This window comes from Equus przewalskii, chromosome 27 (assembly GCF_037783145.1).
Source record: "Equus przewalskii isolate Varuska chromosome 27, EquPr2, whole genome shotgun sequence".
Classification (NCBI taxonomy): Eukaryota; Metazoa; Chordata; class Mammalia; order Perissodactyla; family Equidae; genus Equus; species Equus przewalskii.
Window position 1 is genome coordinate 15,487,621 of NC_091857.1, and position 26,730 is coordinate 15,514,350.

The 26,730-nt window shown below is 36.8% G+C and overlaps 1 protein-coding gene across 21 annotated transcripts in view; it reads left to right on the forward strand.

Annotated features, from left to right (window-relative positions):
- Positions 1-26,730, forward strand: part of LOC139079894 (uncharacterized) — a 613,636-nt gene that overhangs the window by 497,603 nt on the left and 89,303 nt on the right. Inside the window, exon 8 of one of the 21 annotated variants that reach the window (XR_011533898.1) lies at positions 16,070-17,056. The exons of the other annotated variants lie outside the window; for them this stretch is intronic. The gene's annotated coding sequence lies outside the window, so the exon portion shown is untranslated. Of the gene's footprint in view, positions 1-16,069; positions 17,057-26,730 lie in introns of those variants that run through there. 21 annotated transcript variants of the gene reach the window in all.

Genomic DNA, 26,730 nt, shown 5'->3' on the forward strand with positions numbered 1-26,730 from the left:
CCAATTATGGCCAGTGGTAAAATTGATGGAAGCCTGTGGTTGGGGCTTATGGGAAAGCTTTATAAGAGAGAGAAGCTCACTGGAATGGTCCCTTATTCCCTTTGCCTCCTTCCCAGATAGATGCCTGGAGGAGCAATCATCTTGTAATCACGAGGAGTAAATCCACATTTTAAGATCGGTTTTAACAGAGATACAGAAGAAAGCTGGTGATGACCTTGAGCCACAGTACTCATCCTGATCTTCCTATCCATGGGCTTGTTGCATGACAAACAACTCCCTTACTTATTTAATTCACTGTTGGGTTTTCTTGAAACCCAACACAATTCTGATACATTTGCCCTTCCAAGGAAAAGGGAAGGACGTGGCTTCCGAAGCCTGATGAGAGTCATGTGGCCGAAACCACTCTACAGAAGCAACTCCGTCTCTGCCCATAGTGCAAGGGAATTGCCCTGAATGACATGGTGTCTGATCATTTTGTTTATTTCTTTGTTAGTTTTTCCTGAAGCCTAGGTTTAAAGAACCCATGAAAGTTGTCTTAGAGATAAATAAGTAATTTCTGTGGACGTCAATGGATACATTCAATTGCTATATGTGTGCCTAGGTTTGGCAAAAATTCAAAGAAGCAACATCCCTCATATGATATTGCTTCAGTTAAGTTTTATTTCTCCGTGGGTGTGATACATACTGCAGAAACGCAATCAGTGAACCTTGGTGATTTGTTTAAATCTTGTTCTTTGTCCTATTTATATAATTTATTGTGTCAGTGGTTCTCAAATGGTGTGCTCCCACAGCTCATCATCTGAAAATCCTTCCCAGATGTGCTGAAAGTTTTTCAATAATTTCTATATTTTACTTTTGATAAGTAAGTACACATGCCTGTGACTGGAAAACACCCTTCTTTCAATCCCAGAGGATTATTTGGCTTTGAGAAAAATTGATTCATGCCCTGCCCACACCACCCCTATTATTCAAATAGAGATTATTAAAGATCCCTGCCCTATAAATTTAGCTCACCCAAAAATGAAAGAGAAGAAGACTCTACTTTAGAGATTTATGCAGGATCTATGTATAACTCAGGTGTTTTTTTTTCCCCCATTAAGAATAGTGGGATCCTGGAATAGGTTCCATTCCTAAGTATCAAAACTAGATCATGGTTTTAAAACAAGAAGTGATGGTCTCTGTGGTGGCATTTATCCACGGAGGTGATACTTCTGGTTAGTGAATTTCAGGACTAGAAACCAGATCTGCTGTCACTTAGCTCATGGAGCAATAAAGAGAGGACTAAAACTGCTTTGTATGTTCACATGAGGAACTATTTATGACGGACAGCTATCGTTACATACATTATGTTTCTCTTTATGAATTATAGTGCTCTTTCTTGAGAAGCGCGTGCATGTATGCGTATACCCATGCGCACATATATGTGTGTTTGTTTGATTAATTAATTCTGGCCTCCTAGGTATCCTGAAGGAATAAGGAGAAATATTTATACCTTGAACTAAAGGACCTGGCTTAGCTCAACATCTATACCATCTACTTTCTAGTGTTCAATCCTTTACCAGGAAGAATAGAGTCTCAAACTAAAGTTGCATTTGCTGGACTCCTTTGCAGCTTGGTTTTTGGGTGAGATTACATTTGACCCATCAGATGTCCTCGCATAACTTTTGAAAGGTGACAGTGAAGCAAAGGTCACATGACTGGCTGATCCTGTTTATTTTTAACGACCTTTATTGGGTCATTATATATGTATATAAATACATATATTTATGTGTAAAATATAGCGTACACATTTTAAGTGTATAGTTTGATGAGTTCTAACAGCTTTATAGACTTGTGTAAACACTGTCAATATGAAGGTACATAATAATTTCCTCACCCCAAGAAGTTCCTTGTGCCTCCTCCTGGTCAATCTTCCACCTCCCAATCCAGGTAACTGTTGATCTGCTTTTGCTTACCATACAGCCCAGTTATCTTTCCGAGAGAGTCAAATAAGTAGGATCATATATGTATTCTCTTTAAGTTTGGCTTATTCCACTCAGCACACAGTTTCTGAAATTTATCCACATCGTTGACATGATAGACAGGATTCTAAAAGATGGCCTCGAAGATTCTTGCCTCCTGGTATGCACACCTTCTCTCAGTTATTCAGTCAAACAGTAATCTAGATGCTATTGTGAAGGGATGCTTCAGATGTAATTAAAGTCTCTAATAAGGTTATTTTAAGTAGAGAGATTTTGCCTTGGTGAGCCTGACCTAAGCAGAGGAGCCTTGAGAAAAAGTGAGAGATATTTGAAGCATGAGAGAAACTCTGCTGTTGGCTTTTAAAGAGAAAACTTCCCTGTTGTAAAGAAGATCTCACAGCGGGGAAGGAACAGCAAGCAACCTGTAGGAGCTGAGAACAACCCTGTGTTGACAGCCAGCAAGACCTCAGTCTTACAACCATAAAGAACTGAATTCTGTCAACAACCAGGTGAACCTAAAAGGGACCCTGAGCCTCATGAGGTCACAGCAGTGGCCATCACCTTGAATTCAGCCTGGGGAGACCTGAGCAGAGAACCCAGCTATGCCATGTGCAGACTTCTGATGTAGAGAACTGTGAATTAATAGATGGGCATTGTTTGAAACTGCTGAGTTTGTGGTAATTTGTTATGTACCGATAGAAAACAAATAGATTGTGTATATCATTAGATTGTTCCTTTTTATGAGTGTGTGAGTTATCCATGACTGCAGAACAAATCACCAGCAACTCAGTATCTGAAAACAACACACATGCATTGTCTCATAGTTTCTGTGGATCAGCAAGCTGGCTATGGCTTATGTGAATAATCCTCTGATTCAGAGTTGCTTACAGGCCTGCAAATAGGGTGTCAGCCAGCACTGGGGGCTCGTCTGAAAGTTAACTTGGGAAGGGTCCACTTTCAACCCCAATGTGATTGTTGGTAGGATGTCAACTGTTCCTTTGGGGATGTCAGACTGATGGCCCCGGATACTCTGCAGCTCTTAGCCAAAGGATGCCTTTAGTTTTTGCCTTGTGGGTCTCCCCAAGATGGCAATTTGCTTCACCAAAGCCAGCAAGGGAGAGAGTCTGCTAGTAAGATGCTATAAGCTCTAGTAATATAATCAGAGAAGTGACATCCCCTCAGCAATGAGATATTTATTGGGTAGAAAGAAAATTACCCAAGGGGAGGCAATTACACAAAACTGTGAATAGCATTTGAAAGCCAGGATCACTGGGAGATATCTTAGAAGCTATTTACCACAGTGAGTAGTACTCCCTGATATGAATATACCAGAATTTCTTTAACAATTCCATTCATTTGTAGATAGACTTTTGGGTTGATGCCAGATTTGAACTATTTAGAAAAAAACCAGCCGTTACTATGAACATTCGAAGTCTAAGTGTTTGTGCGGGCATATGTTTCATTTGTCTTGAGTAGAGCTGCAGGGTCATATAGAGAATATATGTTCAGTCTGAATGAGAAATGGCCCCAAATGTTTTCCAAAGTGATCATATTACACTCCCAACAACGTACCACAAAGTATCAGAGCTCCCATTGTTCCATATCGCCACAAACACTTAAAATGTCGGTCAGCTCATGGTAGCCATGTGAGTGGGAATATAATGATACTTATTATGGTTTTAATATGCATTTCCATAATGCATATTAGGCATGTTAAAGGTGTTAAGCATCTTTTCATATACCTAGAGGCCATTCGTATATCTTCTTTTGTGAAATATGTTTAAATAGATTGCCCATTTTTTAAATTGAGTTGTTTTATTTTTTATTATTGAGCCCTAAGAGTTCTTTATATATTCTGAATATGATTTGGTGGGGCCAAGGAGGTGTATTGTATTGCAAATGTTTTTCTCACTTTGTGGCTTACATTTTAATTTTTAAACACTCTATTAAATAGGAGTTTTTATGTTGGATGAAATTCACTTTATCCATTTTTTTCTGTTATGGTTGATACTTTTTGAGCTATCTTTGAAAATACTATGTCAAGATAAGAAATATTATATTATTTCCAAGAAGTTTTATGATTTTAGCTTTTATTTTTACATCTGTGATCCTTTTTTTTTTTTTTGAGGAAGATTAACCATGAGCTAACTTCTGCTGTCAATCCTCCTCTTTTTGCTGAGGAAGATTGTCCCTGAGCTAACATCTGTGCCATTCTTCCTTTAATTTATATGTGGGACACCTGTCACAGCATGGGTTGGTAAGTGGTACGTAAGTCTGTGCCCAGGATCCAACCTGGTGAACCCCGGGCTGCTGAAGTGAGTGTGCAAACTGAACCACTATGCCATTGGGCCAGCGCCTGCGATCCATTTTTGAGTTAATTTTTCTTTATATTTTGAGATCAGGGTTGATATTTGTTTGTTTATTGTAGATATTTCCAACTTTTTCAGCACTATTTGTTGAAAAATACTCTCCTTTCTCCATTGAATTATTTTGTCTAAGTTATTATGTCTAAAATGAAATGACCATGTATGCATGGTCAACTTTCAAACTATTTTGTTCCACTGATCTGTATGTGTATTCTCCCACTAATACCATTGTCTTGATTACTGTAGATTTGTTGGAATCTGAGTATTCCAATTTTGTTCTTTTATCAAGTTGTTTTGGCCCTTCTAGGTCCTTTGCATTTCCTATAACTTTTTGAATTACGTTGTCAATTTCTCTCAAAAATAAAGTTTGCTGGGATTTTGGATGGGATTGTATGGAATCTATAGCTCAATTTAGGGAGGCTTGGTAACTTTTGATGTTGAGTACCCTCATCCATGATCATATGGTACCACTCTCCATAATGGTTATTTCTCAACATTAACCATAATGTTTATTTCTCAACTATGTTTTATAGTTTTCAGTGTGCAGGTCTTGCAGTTAGTTAAATTCTAATATTTTGTACTTTTGGATGCAATTGTAAATACCAGAAAAACACTTAATTATTTTTTGTTCATTGCTAGCGCATAGAAATACAATTGATTTTTATGTTGATCTTGTTTTGTGCAGTCCGGTTATACTCACTTGTTAATTCTAGTAGCTTTTTTGGTGGATTCTTTGGGAGCTTCTGCATACATTATCATGTCATTTGCTCATTAAAACAGTTCTAGTTATTACTTTCACATTGTGTGTCTTTATTTCTTTACTTTGCTCTATTGCCCTTCACTACAATGTTGGTTAGCAATGTTGGCTGTGGAAGTCCTTTCCTTGTTCCTAATGTTAGGAAGAAAATCTTTCACTCTTCAGTATGATGTTAGATGTCGGTTTTTATAGATATCCTTTATTTGATTGAGAATGTTCCCTTCTATCACTAGTTTACCAAGATATTATATCATAAATGGGTGTTGAATTTTGTCAAATGCTTTTTCTGAATCTAGTGAAATGATCTAATGGTTCTTCTCCTTTATTCTGTTAATTTGATGAATGTTAATGATTGATATTAAAAAAGTTAAATTAACTATGTATTCCTGGAAAAGCCCCATATGATTATAAAATATTTCCTTTTAAAGATTTATTGGAATTAAATTTGCTAATATTTGTTCAGGTTTTTGTGTCTAAGTTCTGAGGAATATTTGTACTTTTCTTTTCATATTTTGAATCAGGGTAATACTGCCTCATAAAATGAATTAAGAAATGTTCCATTCTCCTATAATTTTCTAGAAGAGTTTGCATAAGATTGGTATTATTTTTCGGTACATCTGTAGTAGTATTCAACAGTGAAGCCATCTGAATCTGGAGATTTCTTTGTGGGATCATTTGAAATTATAATCCCTGTTTCTTTCATCACTGTATGGCTGTTCAGATTTTCTATTTCTTTTTGAGTCAGTTGGGTCATTTGTGTCTCTTAAGGAATTTTTTCATTATTTTTAAAAATTTATTTGTTTAAAGCTGGTCGCAGTATTCACTTATTGTCCTTTAAATGTCAGTGGAATTTAAATTGATGTGCACGTTTTCATTTCTGATATTGTTGACATATGTCTTCTCCCTTTGTCTCAGTGTATTTTCCTTTGTATTTCTCCTGTTTAGGGTTCATTGTGCATCTTATATAGTTAAACTTTTCTTAAATTTGGAAAACATTTATTATAGCTTCAAATATTTGCTCTGCCATCACTGCTTTCTAGGACTTCAATTATACAGGTTTTAGACCGTTTAATGTTGTCCCACATGTCACTGAAATGCATTTCATTTGTTTTCAGTCTTCTTCTCTGTTTCATTTTAGGTAGTTTTTATTGATAGTCTTTTATTGATAGTATTTAAACTAGCTTTTCTTCTGCAGTGTCTAATCTGCTATTAATCCCATGTAGTGAATTTTTCCCGTTACATATTGTATTTTTCATCTCTAGAAATTCGATTTTGTTCTTTTTAAAAAATATTTCCCGTCCACACTATGTTTATGTTTTTTGGTACACAGCTGAACAAAACTATAATAGCTGTTTTAATATCCATTTCTTCTAATTCTCATTCTATCATTTCTTGTTCTGCTTCTATTGGCTATTTTTCTTCTGGTTATTTGACTCATTTTTCTATTTTTTTTGTGTGTCTAGTGTTTTTGACTGGATGCTGGATGTGTACATTTTACAGTGGTGATGGTCAGTAGTTGTCTTTCTTTAATGGTGGCCTTTGTTCCAGAAGGCTGTTAGGTTACTTGCCACTCATCTTGCTCTTTTTTGAAGTTTCCTTTGACTTTTCTTTGGATATGACTGGAGCAGCTTTTACTCTGGGTATAATTTAGTTCCAGTACTAAGATGTAGCTTTTTTGACACCTCTATTGAATTTTGAGAGTGATCAGCGAGGACTCTCCACACTGGCTGGAACAAACTCAAAGGATCCCCAGCTCTTCTAGTCAATTTCTGCCTGTTCTCGTGGGGTTTCATCCTGTGTGTATACATCTTATTATTCAGCTTAGTCTCAAGGGAGCCTTAAGATTTCTAATGTTCTTTTTCTGCATAACTCCTTCTCTTTGGAATTCTCATTCACTGTTTCCATCCTTCTTAGACTTCCTGAATTCCAATCTCTTTCTTCTCAGCCTGGTGAGACAGCTATGATCTGCTTAGAACATCCTCCTTGCTCAAGGTTCTAGATTGTAACTCCAGGTAGAAATCTAGAGCTCCGTAAGGCTCACCTCATTTGTTTCCATTCTCTCAGGATCACAATCCTATGTTGGCTATCGTCCAATGTACAGAAATAATAGTTTTATTTTATTATTTTCTCCTTAATTGTATTTTTAGTGTATTTTTATCTGATATCATCTTGCTGTGTTTTTTCCCCAGTTTTACTGAGATATAATTGACATACAGCACTGTATAAATTTAAGGTGTACAGTAGAATGATTTGACTTGCATATATTGTCAAGTGATTACCACAATGTTTAATTAGCATCCAGCATCTCATATAGACACAAATAAAAGAAAAAAATATTTTTTTCCTTCTGATGAGAACTCAGGATTTAGTCTCTTAACCCTGTCATATATACCATACAGCAGTGTTAACTATAGTCATCATGTTGTACATTACATCCCTAATGCTTATGTATCATATCACTAGAAGTTGGTGCCTTTTGACCACCTTCATCCAAACAGTAGTTTAATGTACTTTTTTTAAGATTGGCCCTGAGCTAACATCTGTTGTCAATCTTCCTCTTTTTTTTTTTTCTCCCCAAAGCCCAAATACATAGTTGTATATCCTACTTGTAGGTCATTCTAGCTCTCCTATATGGGATGCCACCACAGCATGGCTTGATGAGTGCTGCATAAGTTTGTGCCCAGGATCCAAACTGGCGAACCCCAGAGCACCGAAGTGGAGCAGGCAAACTTAACCACTTGGCCCCAGGGCTGGCCTGCAGAATGTACTTTAATATGCTTTGTCCATTTTTCTATTTGCTAAGGGCAGGAGAGAAAATCTCTTTTTATTTCATCATGGAAGCAGAACTCCTCCTCCTCCTTTTTTTTCCTCCCAGCAAGCATATTTGTGAAGTTCTAGGTATTCCTGAGATTGTCTCCCAGTGTCCGAGTTGTTATTTTAATGTGTCTTGAGATTCAGTCATGGGACATCTATTTTTCTTGTGTGGCATGGATTACTGGCAATAATAGTGACTTCCTGATCCCTAGTTTACACCAAAATGGTGAGTTACTGAATGTTATTTTAACAAGTCTTATTTTTTAACTAGCTATGGTATAAAACAGGAGGTTTTCTAACACCTATATTTCTGTCCAGGAGGCTTAAACTTCTTCAATGCAAGTCTTGAACAGTCCATTTTCTTAAAATATAATAGTGGCTCAGATTTTTCTATATGTCATCTACTTGGGGAAAAAACAGTTCCCTAAGGCTGCTATAACAAATCATTTTTGTGGCTTAAAACAACAGAAATTTATTCTCTCACCGTTCTGGAGGCCCAAAGTCCAAAATCAAGTTGTCAGCAGGGCCACATTCACCCCAAGAGGCTCTAGGGGAGAATTTTTTCTTGCCTCTTCCAGCATCTAGTGGCTCCTGAAATTGCTTAATTACATCTGCAAACGTCCTTATTCCAAATAAGGACACATTCTGAGGTTCTGAGTGGACATATATTTTGGGGGCTACAGCTCAACCCACTATAATACCTAGTGAAAAGAACATCATTTAGTACTGACCCCTTGAATTTCATGTTAGAGGCTGACTAGAAACTGTGACTGGGAAATCCAACTTTCCAGCCAATATCCAGAATATAATGAAACAAAACTGCGTGCTCTCCAAGTGCTTTTACTAGATTCTTTGTACACAAGTTTATACCATCTGCTGTAGTAGTCACAAAAACATGACACAATACACTTCTTCAATGTAGTTACTGATAAATCATGAATACACAAAAAAAAGAAGAGCTCTGCTCCAGAGAGCAAACTAGCAGATGTCCAAAGACGGAAAATGAGTGATTGTAAAATGGGTGAGTATATTAGTTTAGTGAAGAAAGATCTGAAGTCTGGATTCAGTTGGAAAGGTTTCAGGAATAAGAGGGAGCTTGAGAAGGACCGTGGAGCATGAGGAGCAGAATGGAAAATACTTTAGAAGGGAAAGAGGAGATACATTAGAGTGTCCAAAGGCTCAGAAGTGGGCATGGGAATGATGTTCAGGAGGAGAAGGTGGAAAATTCAGTAATTAGGTAGCAAACTATGAATTAAATCTAGGATAAGAGCTTGACCTTTGTGATATTTTGATTTATAATAAAATATATTTGGTCTTTGTCCCCATTTCTGGCATAGAGCTCCTAAAACCCTTGGAATTTCCTAAGTATGAGAGCATCAAAGTGTCTTTTCTTATGTCACGGGTAACTTTTGGAAAGCACCTAAGGATGGCAGCTGGTTGCCAGGGGAGCCAACCATGTGATTAGAGGGTTGGAACTTTCAGCTCCACCCCCATGACCTCCGGGAAGGGCAGAGGGGCTGGAGGTTGAATGGCCAATGGCCAATGAGTTAATCAATCATGTCTATGAAGCCTTCATAAAACACAGGACAGAGTCCAGAGGGTTTCCTTGGTGGTGAACATATGGAGATGCAGTTGTGAACATGAACATGGAAGCTCTGAGCCCCTCCCCACATACCTTGCCCTATGCACCTCTTCCATCTGGCTGTTCCTGGTGATCTAATAAGTAAAATGTTTCTCTGAGTTCTGTGATCTGCTCTAGCAAATTAATCAAACCCAAGGAAGAGGTAGTTGGAATCACCAATCTATAGCCAGTGAGTCAGAAGCACAAACAACAACTTGAACCTGTGATTGGCATTTGAAGTGAGGGGTAGTCTTGTAGGACTGAGTCCTTAACCTGTGGAATCTGATACTATCTCCCGGGAGAAAGTATCAGAACTGAGTTGAGAGCCAGCCCCGATGGTCTAGTGATTAAAGTTCCACGCTCTCTGCTTTGATGGCCCAGGTTCCCTTCCTGGTCATGGAACCACACACCACCTCTCTGTCAGTTGCCAGGCTGTGGCGGCAGCTCACATAGAACAATTAGAAGGACTTAAAGCTAGGATATACAACATGCTTGGAGCTTTGGGAAGAAGGGGAAAAAAGAGGAAATGTTAGCAATGATGTTAGCTCAGGGCAAATTTTTCTCTTCAAAACAAAAAAAAGAATTGAGTTGAATTGTACGATGCCCAGCTGGTGTTGGAGAATTGCTTGGTGGAGTGGGGAAAAACCCCCACACATTGGAGTTGGGTGCAGAATTGTAACCTTTATCCCACAAGAAATGAAAATCCACTTATTTTTGGAGCACAGGTTGTGAATGAGCTTCTCTCTTCTAGTTTTATTCCCACTTCTACCTCCTCCTCCTTCAGTTTTTTCCAAGGTAGTCTTTCTAATAGACTTTCCAGTTGTCTACTCTGCACATTTAAAACTCATCCCCAATCTTTTGCATTTCTTCAGTACTTCCCCCAATCTCACAATCTTCTCTCTTCCCTCCTCTAAATCATTTTCTAAAAATTATCATAGTGATTCTACTGTCATTTAGATGTACCTGTTTGCAAGTGGCCCATACACAGTACCACCCAATAAGCATTTTCTTTCTCCTTAAACCCAGAGCTTTTTGAGATGTTGATAGTACTTGAATATTCCTTTCATTAATAGGTAGAGTTTCTATATTTTATGTAGATCCAACTCTACTATAATGAAATGCAAAGCAGATTTAAGTTTGTATTTAGCAGAGATCTGTTCAAAATGTGAATGAAGGCCTGGGGTTGGAGTAGGAAACACGGAGCGTTCACTGGTAACGCTCTGGTCCACTCTGGTTACAGTTACTGCCCTTACTCCAAGGTGGAGCAGAGGCAGCTGACGAAGGGGGCAGCCGTTTAAACCTACTGTTTTGTCATGTAAGTATTCTCTAAGCTCCAGCACTGGAGTATTACTCTCAGCCATTTATTAGTTCACAAGAAAAATACAAGTACATGTGCAAATAAGCATTGTATCTAGTCTTAATATTTCCAACTTAATCTCTTCTGCAAATGAACAAAAATGAGGATTAAAAGCACAATGGCCTTACAATGCTTATTTCTAATACAAGGAAAATGGCATAATCTAGGGAATAAACTGCAGTAGGTTGTATTTCTCCATTTCTCTCCCTGCGTCTCTTCCTCCACACATCACGTGACCACAGATAACCAAGCATCATGGCCATGCTTTGTTTCCCAAGCCTTACGCGTTTTAAAGGAGCACTTGAAAAAGTCCCATATGGTAGAGTATAGCATAAACCTCAGGCAAAATATAACAGCATTAACTGGCCACAATAGGAAAACCATCCCAGAGTCATGATTATTAGAAAACAGAAACAAACAAAATTGAGTAGACTTGCTAGACCAACTTTTTCAGAAGTGTCTCCTTTCTTTTTAAACAACAAAAACAAAGCAATGCAGAAAAGTTTGAGTGACCTCTGATTCTGGAGAAGGAATTAGAATGTTTTAGCTGCTCCTTCCTGCACCAACCAGCTGCTTCTCCCCGTCACCCATCCTAACCAGACGGTAACTGAATACATCCGTACCAGTAAACGGGCTCCTAGGTGGCCTCAATCTCCCACTCCACTCCCACATATGACAGGAAAGATCCCAAGGGCCTGAAAAAGAAAACCTACAATAGAGGCTAAAAGGTATTAGATTTGCTGAGCCTGTGGAGAGACAGAATTGCAAAGGTGTAAAAATTGTCTTTGAATGTGAAGTGGCAAGCTGCTTATCCCCATAAGGATGAGGATTGTGTCTAAATTAATCCTGCCCCTGGCAAGAATTATAGAGAATCAGATCCTCTTCCAAATGTGGCTGTTGCAATGTACAGGACGAAGGGTTTAAGTTGGGAAGTTTAAATCATTTTCAGATTTTAGGATTTGAAACAGGGGTTGTCTATTTCTGTAAAGAGAGAGATGGTAAATATTTTAGGCTTTGCAAGCCGTATACTCTGTCACAACTACAGAAATAAGTCAGACAGAGAAAGGCAAATACCGTTATGATTTCACTTACATGTGGAATCTAAAAAACAAAACAAATAAGCAAACAAAACCAAACAGAAACAGACTCACAGAGACAGAGAATGAACTCGTGGTTTCCAGAAGGGAGTCCCGGTGGCAGTGGGGGGAAGGCGAAATAGATGAAGAAGATTAAGAGGCGGAAACTTCCATTTATAAAATAAATGGGTCATGGGGATGTGGTATACGGCGTGGGGAATATAGTCAATAATATTGTAATAACTTGGTGTGGTGACAGATGGTGGATGGACTTATCGTGGTGATCATTTCGTAATGTATAAAAATATCCAGTCACTATGCTGTGCACCTGAAACCAGGAGAGTATTGCATGTCAATTATAATTCAATCAAAAAAAAAGGAAATCTGTTGTTGGAGCAGGAGGGCAGCAATAGACCATATGTAAAATAATGGGTGTGGCTCTGTTCGGCAGGTCACAGGTCGCCAACTCCTGCTCTAAAATATTAGCATCAGTTGCCAGAGCTGAGCCAAAGCATGGCTCTGGGGGGAGTGGAAATGAAAGTGGTTGATGCTGGGGTTTATTCTCAGAGAGAAATACTAAACTCCCATAGATTCTGCTAATAAACATCTCTCTAAGGAAAAAGTTTGTTGGCAAGGCAAAGGAATTCCATAGGCCTCCTTCCCACTGGACGGCTGGCCTCATGCTCTAATTTATAGCAATGGTGCAACTTGCATGACACAGAAGGCTACAATGTAACTTGCATGACACACAAAGATACAGTGTTCATCTAGCAAAGAGAATGAGTTAGGTGCCCTTCCTGCATGTGAGGAAAGAATGAAATTGTTTCTCTCAGCCAAATCAATTACAATATTTCAACAGCTTATGGAATTTTGATAGTTACACTAGATCAGTGGTTCTCAGCTGGGGGTGACGTGACAATGTCTGGAGACCCTCCTGGTTGTCATATCTGGTGGCTAGAGGCCAGAGATACTGCTAAACATCCTACAAGGCACAGGACAGTCCCCCACAACAAAGGATGATTGGGTCCAAAAGTCAGTAGTAGTGCCAAGGTGGAGAAACCCTATGCTAATGCTTTAAGAAATTCTCCCTCTAGTGAACAGAATTACAACACAAAATACATTTTCTGGAGGAACATAGAGAGCTATCACCACGTAAAAAAGTTCTCAGAGCAAAAGGCTTCCGGTAGTTTGCAAAAGGAACTCTCGTGAAAATGTTTCGTTCTTTCAAATTAATGCAAGAAGTAACAGAACATGTCACATTTTTTGATCTGAATGCAGTATCTTTCAGAATATAATTCGAAACAGTCTTGCTTTCAATTCAGGGTGTCTTTTAGTTAAATTTTCTAATCCTGACGCTGGTTATAAAATATAGGTAGGTATGTTGTGGTTTTCCAGTATGTGCATGATAGAGTCTAGAATTACTCAAGCCTGGACAATGACTGAGCTGGTTGATGCTGAGGATTGGGATTTTGGAAGAGAGGAGGCTTAAACTACGTGATAAAATAGAAGTAGTGCTTTTGTAAAGTAGTTGCAAAGAGATCGGTGGGGCCTTGGGTCTGCCTGGGATCTGTACCCTTTTCTGTTGGGAAAGCAGGAGCTGAGATAGAGTTGAGGCTGGGCTGACAGAATCAGGTCAAATTGTTCTGCTTCCTTTTGATGTGTCTTAAAATGGAGTTTCTCAGATGGAGCTCAACCTACATAACTGAGTCTGGGTAAAGGAAAAACATTCCCGCATACACACGAAGTTTTCTCCAGTAGCTAAATTTAATTACGTATGTTAATCAAGGTTACCCCAAATGATCGGGAGCTATTGAAACTTATCAAAACATCCAAATTATTCAATAACTACTGTATTAGGAAGTAGGAACTAATCAATAAATTCTCCCTTGAACAAAAATAGAATCAACCAAATTGGGTTTTTTTGCAGCATTTAAAACAAAATTCCTGCTACTAGGTGATTAATTTTTTAAAAATTTTACTTTAGGGGTTGGCCTGGTGGCATGGCAGTTATGTTTGCTCATTCCGCTTTGGTGGCCTGGGGTTCGCTTATGAAGCCATGCTGTGGCAGGTGTCCCACATACAAAATAGAGGAAGATGGGCATGGATGTTAGCTCAGGGCCGATCTTCCTCAGCAAAAAAGGGGAGGATTGGTGGCGGATGTTAGCTCAGGGCTAATCTTCCTCAAAAAAGAATTTATGTCCCACATCTGAAAATACTATATAACATATTGTACAAAAGACTTCTTGAGCTACAGAGAAGTTAAATAATGCTTTTATCAAGGACTGAGTGAAGGCAGGAACACATGGTGGGAAGCAGAGCAATGAATCCCACTTTCACCTTGAGAGCATTTGCCAAATTATGTGAACTTGAGTATTCACTGGGCCTACCCAAGTAGATATGTGGATAAGAGACTCCCTCAAAAGACTGAGTACCCATGGGTGTACCTGCTCAGTATAAGGGTGAAATAGAAATACTGACTTCATCCCCCGGGGTGTTGCAAATGAAATCACTTGACTCAAACCTTGGAACTTGTAATCACAAACTAGCCATCAGGTGTGTTTGTGACCTGACTTTATAACCCCTTAATGATTCAAAACGATGGTGGATTAGTTAAAGATGACCTGGATGGTACAGGAATGTTACTAAAGCCAAGACAAAAATGGTATGAAGGACACTGCATTTATTCCAGAGTCCTCTATGCCCCAAATTAATCCACAATTAGCATTCCAAAGAAAATAAGCAGAAAGCTGTTAGAAATCAACAGGCAGGCACATCACTATGTGCTAGAGATATTAAAGTTGGAGGAATAGAAAACAGGATTAAACCCACAAAGTTGATAAAATTGAATTATTGAATACAAAATATAAACTATGCCTTCTAGTATATTAAAGATGTTAAAGAGAGATTTGATATCTTGAATAAACAATTGGTATATTTGTAAAAGGATTGTTAAGAAAAAAAAATATAATAATTGAAATTTTAAAATGTAATAGTTATTGTCCGCTATGTGCCCAGCACAGTTCGGCCTGCTGGAGATATACCTCTACAGAGAAGAGTCGAAATCCCTGAGGTCAAAGGCCTTCAGGGACCTTTAATTTCTGGTTTGTGGAGACAGACAAATAACTAAATAAGTAAATAACATTGAATATTAGATGACTGGAGTAAATTCTATGGCCAAAAAAATAAATGAATAAATAAAAACAAAGCAGAAAAGAAGGATAAGGACTCCTGGTGCTTCGAGAGAAATGTATGCACTTGGATGCTTCTGCTGGGAAAATGAAAGGCTAAAAATTAGTAAGTTAGGCATCTGAGTTTAAAAAAGAACTTCGAAAAAGAACAACAGAACAAGCGCAAATATAAACAGAACAACAGAAATCACTTACACAGTGCTTGTTATAAACCCAATCTTCATGGATCAATTGCAGTTTTAAGTACCAGCAGTGAAAAAAGAAACCGTTTATAATAACAGCAGCAATAACAACAACAAAAAGGCATATAGGAGTAAATTTTACAAAATGGGTTAAAACATTATATAAAAATTACAAAACTCTTCTATGAGAAAAAGATCTAAATAAATGGTGATATTTGTCTTTTTATAGATTGAATGATTCAAGATCATTAAGATGCCAGTTCTTCTCAAACTGACTTGTAGATTTAATATAATCCTAATAAAATCCTAACAGAATATTCTGGATGGAAATTGTCAAGCGGACTTTACAGTTTGTATGGAAATGCAAAGAACAGCCAAGACACTTGAAGAAGGGCAGGAATGGAAGACTCACGCAAACATCATCTTATTATAAAGCTGTAGTAATTGACACAGTACGGTGTTAGTAATTGGATGGATAAATAAAAGTAAATGGAACAGAATAAAGAAATCAAACCCACACATATATGGCCATCTGATTCATTACAATGTTCCCAACATAATGCAGTGTGAAAGCTTTTCAAATAATGGTGCAGGTTAAATTGAGTAAATGTGGACAAAATATAAATCTTGATCCGTATGTGATAGCAAACCATCAATTTCAGTTAGATTAAAATTCTAAATGTGTAAAGCAATACTGTAAACCTTGTACACATGTTTTTCTGAATTTGGGATTTCTAATTATTACAGGTCCAGCTTCATAAATTGGACTTCATTAAAATGGAAAACTTCTATCAAAAGCTATCAGCATGTGAATTAAAAAGCAAGTTACTGTCTAGGTGAACATATTTGCAATAACTTTATCTGACAAAAGACATACATAGACTAGATAACGAACTCCTACAACGATAAAGAAAACATAAACAACTCAGTTTTAATAAATGAACTAAAGACGTTGAAGGCACTTCACAGAAGAAGATATAGAAAGAACAATAAGTACTCACACACAAACAAAAGGTGCTCAACATCTTCACTAATAAGAGAAATTTAAACAGTAGTAGCTGACAATTGGACTGACTGTGCTGAGTGCTAGTGAGAATCCAACAACTGGCACTTTTAGGCAATGCTGCTGGGACTCTAAGTTGGCATAACCACTTTGGAAAATATTTTAGAAAGATCTACTAAAGCTAAGCATACGCCTACTCTGTGACCGTAATTCAGCACGTAGGTATATCCTAACTAAATTGAGTGCATATATCTCCACAAGAGATGTACAAGACTGTGAATAGAGGCTTAGCTTAGGTTGAGTTCAGCTAAACTACTCCATAATATTGCTGCCTCAACATCCAGTTTGAACTGATGCTCGCGCCAGGCTCTCCTCCACTCCCACCCCCACAGATAACAGCCCCTGCAAAGCCAGGTAAATGTGAGTTCCTGATATGATTCCCCAGCCACCCTTGTGATGAGCATTCTCTCCCCCCTTCCAAGGTCTTCCCCTTGTATGCCCCTTAGATAAGACCCCTGTGAAGCCTACCAAAACCCTGATCCTTCTGGTTTGAGGTTATCAATCTGGCCTTACCCTGGACACAAAAGCACTCCACCTGTGGACCCCATAAAGTCATGTGCCCTGGGTCTTGCCCCCATCGCTCTGTCAGCATTCCGCTTTGACCTCCCTTGAGGTATGTTGTGTACCTCCTCCAGGACCTGTGAGTAATAAACTTTTCTATTACAATTCCTTTGCGGTCTTTTATTGAACTGTGGCTCAGCATCTGACACCCCAGGCTCTATTTAACAAATGCTAATTTAACCAAGTCACAACAGCTTATAAAAACCTAAAACTGGAGACAACCCAAATGTCCATTAATAGCAAAATGGATAAATAAATGTTGATATATAATAGAATAGTAAGCAGCAATGAAATACAAATTGAGCTCAATAACATGAATAACCCAAACAGCTGTAATGTTGAGTGAAAGTATTCATACAGAAGAGTACATAGTACATAAATTCATTTATATAAAATGTAAGTACAGGCAAAACTAATTTGTAGTAATAAATATCAAAATAGTAATTATTAGAGAGGGCATTGATAGCAAAGAGGGCAAGTAGGAGCCATTTGTGATGCTGGAAATATTCTTGATAATTACAAAGGTAGATACATTTGTAAATATTTATGAAGATGTACACTGATGACTTACGCAATTTAATACATGTGTATTGTACTCTAAGAAAATGTTTTTAAAAGGGAGACAGAGCTGGCAACTACAATGTATAGTCATAATTTGGACCCTGATTTCAGGGTCCTTTAAAAGATAGGGTGTTTATAAGATGAATAAAAATTTAATATTTATGTTTGAAGATAATAGGAATTATTATTATTTTTTTTTTTAAGATTTTATTTTTTCCTTTTTCTCCCCAAAGCCTCCCCGTACATAGTTGTATATTCTTCGTTGTGGGTCCGTCTAGTTGTGGCATGTGGGACGCTGCCTCAGCGTGGTTTGATGAGCAGTGCCATGTCCGCGCCCAGGATTCGAACCAATGAAACACTGGGCCGCCTGCAGCTGAGCGCGCGAACTTAACCACTCGGCCACGGGGCCAGCCCCGATAATAGGAATTATTAATTTTTATGTGTAACAATTTAGAAAGAGTATTTTTTAGAGACACATACTAAAATACATACAGATAAAATAATGTGATGTCTGGAATTTGTTTCAAAACAATATGGGGCCTAGGATGGGTACAGATGAAATAATGTTGACTATAATTTGATAAATGTTGAAGAGAGAGGCACATTAGAGAACTTTACACAATTCTAATTTGCATATGTTTGAAATTCTCTGTAATAAAAACTATATTTAAAAATCTTTTAGGAACTGTCAACACGTGTTTCCTCTATTAGCTACTTATTATTAAAAAAATTGAACTGAAATTCTAGAAACAAACAAGCAAACAATAACTGATAATAAAATCTCAATGGGTGAGTTTAACAGGACCTTATGTAAATCTGAAAAGAGATTTAATAAACAAGGATATATAGCTAAGAAGAAAATGTCCAGACTGACATAAGAGGTCTAAGAGACTAAAGTCTAAAAAATACAAAAAAGATCATAATTGACAAATAGGACAAAGAACAAGGTTTAAAATATGTGTAACTGGAGTTTCAGAAGGAGAAAATAGAAAGCATGGTTTAGAAGACTATTTGTGGAATGAATGCTAAGGATTTTCCCAACTTACAAAGGACGTAATACAAGACTCAATAATAATTACAAACTTCAGTCAGAACACAAAGAAAGAAACCTATTTACAGCAGCAGATATTACAACTGCTGTAAATCAAAGATAAAGTGAAAAATCTCAAAAACAACCAGAAGAAAAAGACACATTATCTTCAAGGGAGCAAAACCAACCAACCAAACAACAAAAAACAGAATTGGCTTCTCAACAGAAACAGTGGAATTCAGTAGATAAGAGAATCTTAGGCTGAATGCTGAAAGAACATAACTAACAAGCACACATCTTATATTCAATGAACATTTATTCCAAAAATAAAATAAAATAGGGGCGGGTCTAATGGAGTAGTGGTGAAGTTCGGCATGCTCTGCTTTGGCGGTCCAGGTTCACAGGTTCGGATCCCGGGTGCAGACCTGCTCCACTTGTCAGCCATGCTGTGGCAGCGGCCCACATATAAAGTGGAGGAAGATAGGCTCAGGGTTAACTCAGGGCTAATCTTCCTCAGCAAATAAATAAATAAATAAATAAATAAATAAAGACATTGTGAGACAAAAACTGAGAGACTTTGTCACTGGGAGACCTTCGCTAAAGGAAGTCTTCAGACACATGGAAAAGCCCTACAATGGCAGCTTAAGATAGAGAGAGAGGTAAAAGCAACGGACAGTTTAAATACATGGATGAATTTAAATAAATATTCCCAGTACAAATTAACAGCAGTGATGGCTTTTGGGGTAGAAAGTATATTGAGTATCAAAATGTAAGATAACAAGGGCACATAGTTAGGGAGGAATAAATACAATTAAAGTTCTAAGGACTTTTCATTTCCCTAGCAATATCTTAAAATTTATATTAGACCTTGATAAGAAAAGTATCTGTTCTGTAACCTTTAAGACAACCAAAAGAATAACAAAAAAGCCTAATAGACGTAGAGAAATGGAATGACAACAAATGTCTAATATTCCAAAAGAATGCAACCATAGGCATCATAAATTAAATTAAAACATGAATGATATATTTAAACCAATTAATAATGTTACATTTAAATGTAACACATACTCCAATTACAATTAAAGATTATTATGGGGGAAAAACACCCAAATGTATGTAGCTTGCAATAAATACCACTTAAATATGGGTATACAAAAGGGTTGAAAATAAAAGGATAGAAAATGCTATACTTTTTGAACGATACCAAAGGAAAGCCAGAATAGCTATATTAACAAGACTTTAACACCAGAAGCATCACTAATGGCAATGAGAGTATTTGATGATGATCAAAAGTGAAATGCACCAAGAATATACAGCAATCCTAAATTTGTAATAAGGAAAATTCAAAACATTTTAAGTAGAAGCAAAACTAAAGGGAGAAAAAAATACGTCCACAATCATAATGAAAAATTTCAAAATTCTTCTCTCGTGAACTGATAAAGAGGTGTTTGACCAGATGCTAGGCTATAAAACTAATTTAAGCAAATTTGAAAGAATGGAAATCTTACAGAGTATGTTTTCTGATCACAGTGGAAATTACTAAGAAATGAGAACAAACGATAACTAGAATATTCCCACATGTTTGGAAATTATCCAGTACATTTCTAAATAGTCCATGGGTCAAAAAAGAAATCACAATTGAAATTAGAATGTATTTTGAATTAAATGATAATAAAAATGTTACATATAGAAACATGTAGGATGTATTGAAGGCTGTCCCTATTAAAAGTTTATGCCTTAAATTCCTTTATTAGCCAAGAATAAAAGCTTAAAAACTTCTAATCTAAGCATCCAACTAGCAAAAGAAATCTAAATAAAATGGAACATTAATGAAATCCGAAGACCATAGAAAGAAAGAAATAACAAAGACAGGAGCAGAAACCAAGGGGAATGGGTGTGGGGGGCAAAAACTACAATATAGAAGATTGACAGAGCTAAAAGTGTGTTTTTTGACAAGATAAAACTGGCAGTCTCCTTGTAAGATGGATCAAGAATAACACAGAAAACACAAATTGCCATTATCAAGAATGGAAAAGGGAAAATCATTCTAGATCCTAGAAGTTTAAATAACAGTAAAAATGTATTTGAGACAAGTTTATGCCAATAAATTTGACATTTTTGGTGAAACAAGACCAATTCCTAAAATTACAGCATTAGCCATTGAATACAGGGAGAATAAAAAATAAATAGCCTTATGTCTACTGTAAATTTTAATCTGTAATTAAAATTTTTCCCATAAAGAAAATTCTGGGCCCAGATGGCTTCACTAGGCAGCTCTATCAAACTTTTAAAGAAAAATTAAAATGCAAAAGACTGATAATAATAAGTATTGGCAAGGATGGGGATGGACTTGATCTCTAATAAATTGATATTGGAAATTTAAATGGGTACAAGCACTTTTGAAAACTGGCACTGTCTACTCAAATTAAATATACTCATCTACTAAATTTATACCCAATAAAATAAGCACATATAGCTGCATCAAAAGATCAGTAACAGTCAAATATTAAAACAACCCAGTTATTCACTAACATTAGATGGATAAATCAAAGTGTGCTGAATTCATACAATGGAATACTATACAGCAAAGAAAATGCACATACTCGTGCATCAGCATGAGTGGATTTTATGAACATAATTTTCAATGAAGGAAAGCAGACAAAAAGAGTCTGAATGGCATAATTCCATTTTATGAAATTCAAAACCAGGCAAAATTAATTTATGATGTTAGAAGTAAGGATAGTAGTTACTTTGGAGGGTAAGTGATTGAAAGGCCATGAGGGAGAGCTTCTGGTGAGGGGTTGTCTTGCTCTATTTCTTGGCCTGAGTTTTTGTTCCATGGGTGTTTTCATTTTGTGAAAATTAAGTTGGCTGTACACTGAACATTTCTTTCAGTTTTTGCTATTTATTTTTAAAAGTTAATTTAAGAAAGTGATTTTTCTTCAATAGAACTTTGTATATGTGCAGTGTAATTCAGTGCCATATTGTTTTTCCTGAGTATCTTGCCTTGATTCTTTTGCTGCATTTTGATTAAGAAATCCTTGCCTTAATTCCACCAGAAGTCCTTTCACCTTCCTTCAGACACTCCTTGAAATAGCACCACAGAAGATCTTTCTTCTCCTGCCTCAATGTGTTGCTATTTTTATATTTATGGGCTATAAAATTTATATTTCTAACCATATTTTCCTGTGACTAGTGGCTTGCCATTATGTACTGTTAAATTTCTACCTTGTGTTGAGCTCATTCATTGTAAAGGATTTGTTTCACTTTGGAGGATTAAATATGGCTAAGGTTTGCTTAACTGTGTGACATGAGGCCATTAAAGGCACATGTTAGACATGCTAGAAAAATAGATGCTGTTGCTCTTCCTTCTGTTCATGGTGATGGTAATAATGGAGAAAGCCAGGAGCACAGGCTTAGTGAGAGGATGTAGAAAGCTTTCCAAGGGCTTGCCTGAAGAATGTTCGAGTCTGGTGGGCCGGAATCACTGACCTTTCATTTTGTTGAGTACCAAATACAAGCCAAGCTCTTGTTCAGTTGCTAGGAAATACAGCAAAGGAGATTACTTAGAAATGAAAGAGAAAGGAGAGAGAGAAAGTGGTTTGTGGAGACAGAAAGTATGAGAAAGAGATGTGTTTTAAAGATTTTTTTGTGGAATTTTACTAGATGGCTTATGGTTAAAACCTTCTATCACACCTTTATACGAAATACGTGGTAAAATATTCATGTTTACCATTGGCATTTTTTGGTTGGATATATACATATTTTTTTTTGGTTGGATATATTTTTCACCAGCGTGATGATCACTATTTCGAAGTCCTCAGGTTGACCATAAAATAGGTCTGTAAGAAGCCCATGGTATCTCAATTACAACTAGAGAAAAACAGTACAGAACTATTTCTTAAAACATTTCAAAATAAGATGGCCTGATTTTAAATCCTCAGCCAATTGTTTAGAAACTCTACAACTCACTGGCTAACCAGCAGTAAGTTATGTAGCCTTCAGAAGCAGGAAGTAGAATTCTTGCTTATTTCTAGTTCACAGCCTTGTCCCTGCTTCCCGTGCTCTTTATTCCGTGAATTTACCTAATTCTGCCTTTTAAAAACATCTTTATTTTCGAACTCATCATGCCTCAAAAATTGTTAATGCTAAAAATAAAAGTGCAGCTGATAGCTATTTTTAATATATTTAATGGAACTTTTCCTAGAAATCCTGGGTTAGAAATACCTATGAAAAGATCCAGAATGGTTCAGTTGGCCCTCTGTGCATCTCTTTTATTTCTCAACAATTCTGGGAAAACATATTTAAAATTCAGGTTATTTTTTCCAATCAAATTTCTAATTAAACGCTCTTTTCTCTGATGCAAATTTAAGAGCCATTGCAAAAATTTATGTTTGCAAGTCCTTTAATTATTAAAATTGTAGATTAATAAATTGTTAGCTTATTTAAAAAGTTAGAGGGGCTGGCCCCTTGGCCAAGTGGTTAAGTTTGCATGCTCCACTTTGGCAGCCCAGGGTTCACAGGTTTGGATCCTGGGTGAGGACCTACACACCACTCATCAAGTTGTGCTGTGGTGGCGTCCCACATAGAAGAACTAGAATGGCCTACTGCTAGGATACACAACTATGTGCTGGGGCTTTGGGGAGAAAAGAAAAAAAAAATGGGAAGAATGGCAACAGATGTTAGCCCAGGGCCAATCTTCCTCATCAAAAACAAAAAAAAAAGAGAGAGAGAGAGAGAGAATTTTTTTGGTTTCCTGTGCTTGTTCATGAACTCTCCAGGGAATTAAAGTTTCTTATGACAAATCAAATCTTACTGACCTTCTTTGAGCCTTCTTAGAAATGTGAATGATTTGGTAGTTTGAAATTCAAGATTGTATCTCTACATTTTTTAAGGATTATTACCATGTTTTCTGAGATTCAAGATGGACAGATAAATTTATTGCTGTTGGGGAACATTTTAATTTGTTCTTGTTTTCTTATTTCCAGAAGCAAATGTCTCTCTGGAGACCTAACAATATGTTAGATAATATGTATCTTTCTTATCTTACTTGAAAATTTAATTAATTTATGAGCTAACATTGCCATAATATTTACTTGCCAGTCTCATTTTAATAACAGGTCTGGAAAAAGGGCAACTCTATTCATTTCAGAAAATAAGAAACAAATGGTTTACTTTAGAATGTGTCAGGATATGTCCTAGTTCCTTAAATAAGCTCTTAAAAATACAACAGTGAAAAGTAAATAATTGCTTATTCTATAGCTATAATGGGAAAAAAAAAATGTATTTGGTTGTGATACACCTTTGTTCCCTTTTTGGCCATCCTAAATCTATCCATTTCTCAAGGGTCAACTCTGACCTCCTCTCCCCGTTCCTGGGCAGCTAGCCACACCCACAGCTGTATATTACATGACTTTGTACTGTTCAATGTAACAGATTTTTGGGTCTTTGTCTCATCTCTTTTTTTTTTTGCAAGGGGGAAGATTAGCACTGAGCTAACTGCTGCCAATCCTCCTCATTTTTTTGCTGAGGAAGACTGGCCCTGAGCTAACACCCATGCCCATCTTCCTCTACTTTATATGTGGGACACCAACCACAGCATGGCTTTGCCAAGCAGTGCCGTGTCCAAACCCAGGATCTGAACCATCTCATCTCTTTAGTTGGAAGGCAATAACAATTTATTTTGTTTCTCTTATATCTGTGTATCATCTACAACATCCTGAACATTCTTTTCCCTCAGAGATGTACATAATAAAATAAATGCTTATTGACTGATTCTCTAACACAAATATTCCTTTCTGATGACACCAGAATGATGCGATGCTATGATTAAATGGACCTCTCCATGTCAAGAGAAGTTCATAGAGTCCAGTACTCATATGATATGTTGCTTAATGTGGATCTCTCTTAAATTAACTCAATTCTGAAAGTATTTATTGAGCACTTACTATGGACAAGACACCATGTAGGTAGATAATGGGGATATAGCACAGAATATAACTGACAGAAATCTCTGCTTTCATAAAACTTACATTCCAGTGGGGATCAGATAATAAGGAGAAAAGGTAAGTGAATTGCTGTGTGTGTGTGCATAATATCTGAGTATATCTGAGAGAAGAGCATTCTGGGTAGGAAGAACAGCATGTGCAAATGCCCTGAGGCAAGATTGTTAAGGCATAGCAAGGAAAACATCACGGAGTTAATAGGGAGCCAGATGATGCAAGTCCTTAGGGAGTATTGGAATGTAATGAGAAACCATTGGACAATTTGAGCAAAGGAATGACATGATCTATAATTCTGTGAAATTCTGTAGCCTAATGACTTTCTCTTGCATTTTCCTTGGTGCTTATCCTAAAAAAAGCATCAACTTATAATCCATATACTGTGACAATCTTTCTACCGATACCGCATATGTTCTATACATGTACATTTGAGAATAGCATCACACAGATGCAGAAATAAGAGCATTTCCTCTTACATGATTGTCCAAGAAAACCTAGCACCTAATTTATAGATATTCAAATACTTTGTGTATGCCATTATTCTTAGGTTAGCACAGAACTCATTCTCTCTCTGAAACAGGCTGATATTTAAACAGGACCATTTCCAGAGAAATTTGGAGAGTAAGCAAATGGGCTTGGGTTTTTTAAAAAATAACTTTTTGTGATTATCTACATACTTCTTTCCCATGCATATATTTTTAATTCGAAACAAAAGCTATCTTTCTTGTCACCATTGTAACATATAATGCCCTTCATATCTCATCAAAGTTTAGGAGTCATTTTCACAGTTGTGTATGTATTTCACCCAAACAAACGTTTTACCAGAGAATGATGTATTACATTTATGTAATGGAATATTTTCTTTATGTTTGACATTTTTAAAAAGATCTCCATTCTGAGGGAGACTAGTTAGCAAAAGTAAAACCTTTGCATTTCAAGATGTGTTATTATTGCCAGGCTGCCTTTCATTCACAAATACTAACTTCATATATATAATCAATCAATCAATCAATCAAATTACAAAGGTTATGTGATGAACTAGGACAGCTTTTTTTTTTTTTTTTTAACTTATTTGGGAACTTTTTCATCACTTTCTTCCCAGAGCATGTCTTATTAGCTTTTAGGGCATTTTACGTGTTTCCATGTAGTTCTCAGGGGATTGTCAATAGGAAAACATGTGTGACCTAATCTGAAAAATCATCTTTCTCCACAGACATCATGTTTAGTACAAGTTGTGACTTGTGACTAAGTGACTCAAGCTAAAGTATTTGGAATTCCTTGTTGGAATTATCTGAATTCCTTATAGAGGTATAGCTTAATTTGCCTTTTCCTTTGTGAACTTTAAGTGTATAATTCTGGAGCCATCTGTGTCCATGTTTACTGACATATGGAAAAATCCATTTTGCAGAAGGAAACAATAAGAATGAGAGAAACAAGTACAGATGAAAAGAGGATTTATGGACATGTATATACAGGAGTTAGAGGACAGAGAGAGAGAGAAATGGGGAGACATAGATAAACAGAGAAGCAAAGAAAAACATTTATTTTCTACTCCAATCCTTGTGCTCCTGATTCATACTATTCTACTGTGTCTCTCCCAGATACATAAACCAATAAAATCCTTTTTTTAAGGAAATTTGAGATGAATTTCTGTTGTCTGCAACCAAAACAAACCTGAGATAGAAATGAATACCAGAAGTTATGTTGGAAAAAGAAGACCTTCAAATGGAAAATTGGCTGAGTTGAGGTGGGCTAAGTTACAAGGATGATTCCATTGTCCCATTGGCAACCTTTGTTACACCACAAAAAACAGGTTAAAAGTTCACCTGTTAAACAAACACATAGATAAGGAGAACAGATTAGCGGTTACCAGAGGAAAGGGGGTGGGAGGATGGCGAAAGGGGTAAAGGGGCACATGTGCAAGGTGATGGATAAAAACTAAACTATTGGTGATGAATACGATGAAATCTGTGCATTGTATATACAGATTGAAATATAATAATGTACACCCGAAATTTACACAATGTTAGCAGCCAATATAACCTTAATAAAAAAAATTACCTGTTAGCTCTTTGGGCTTCAGGTACTTACTGAGGCTAGAGCTATAAGAGACTTGCTGGAAAATATCAGAATTCTTGGAGTAGATTTAAATCCTTTTCTTCAGTAAGGTCTTAAACAATGACACAAGTTT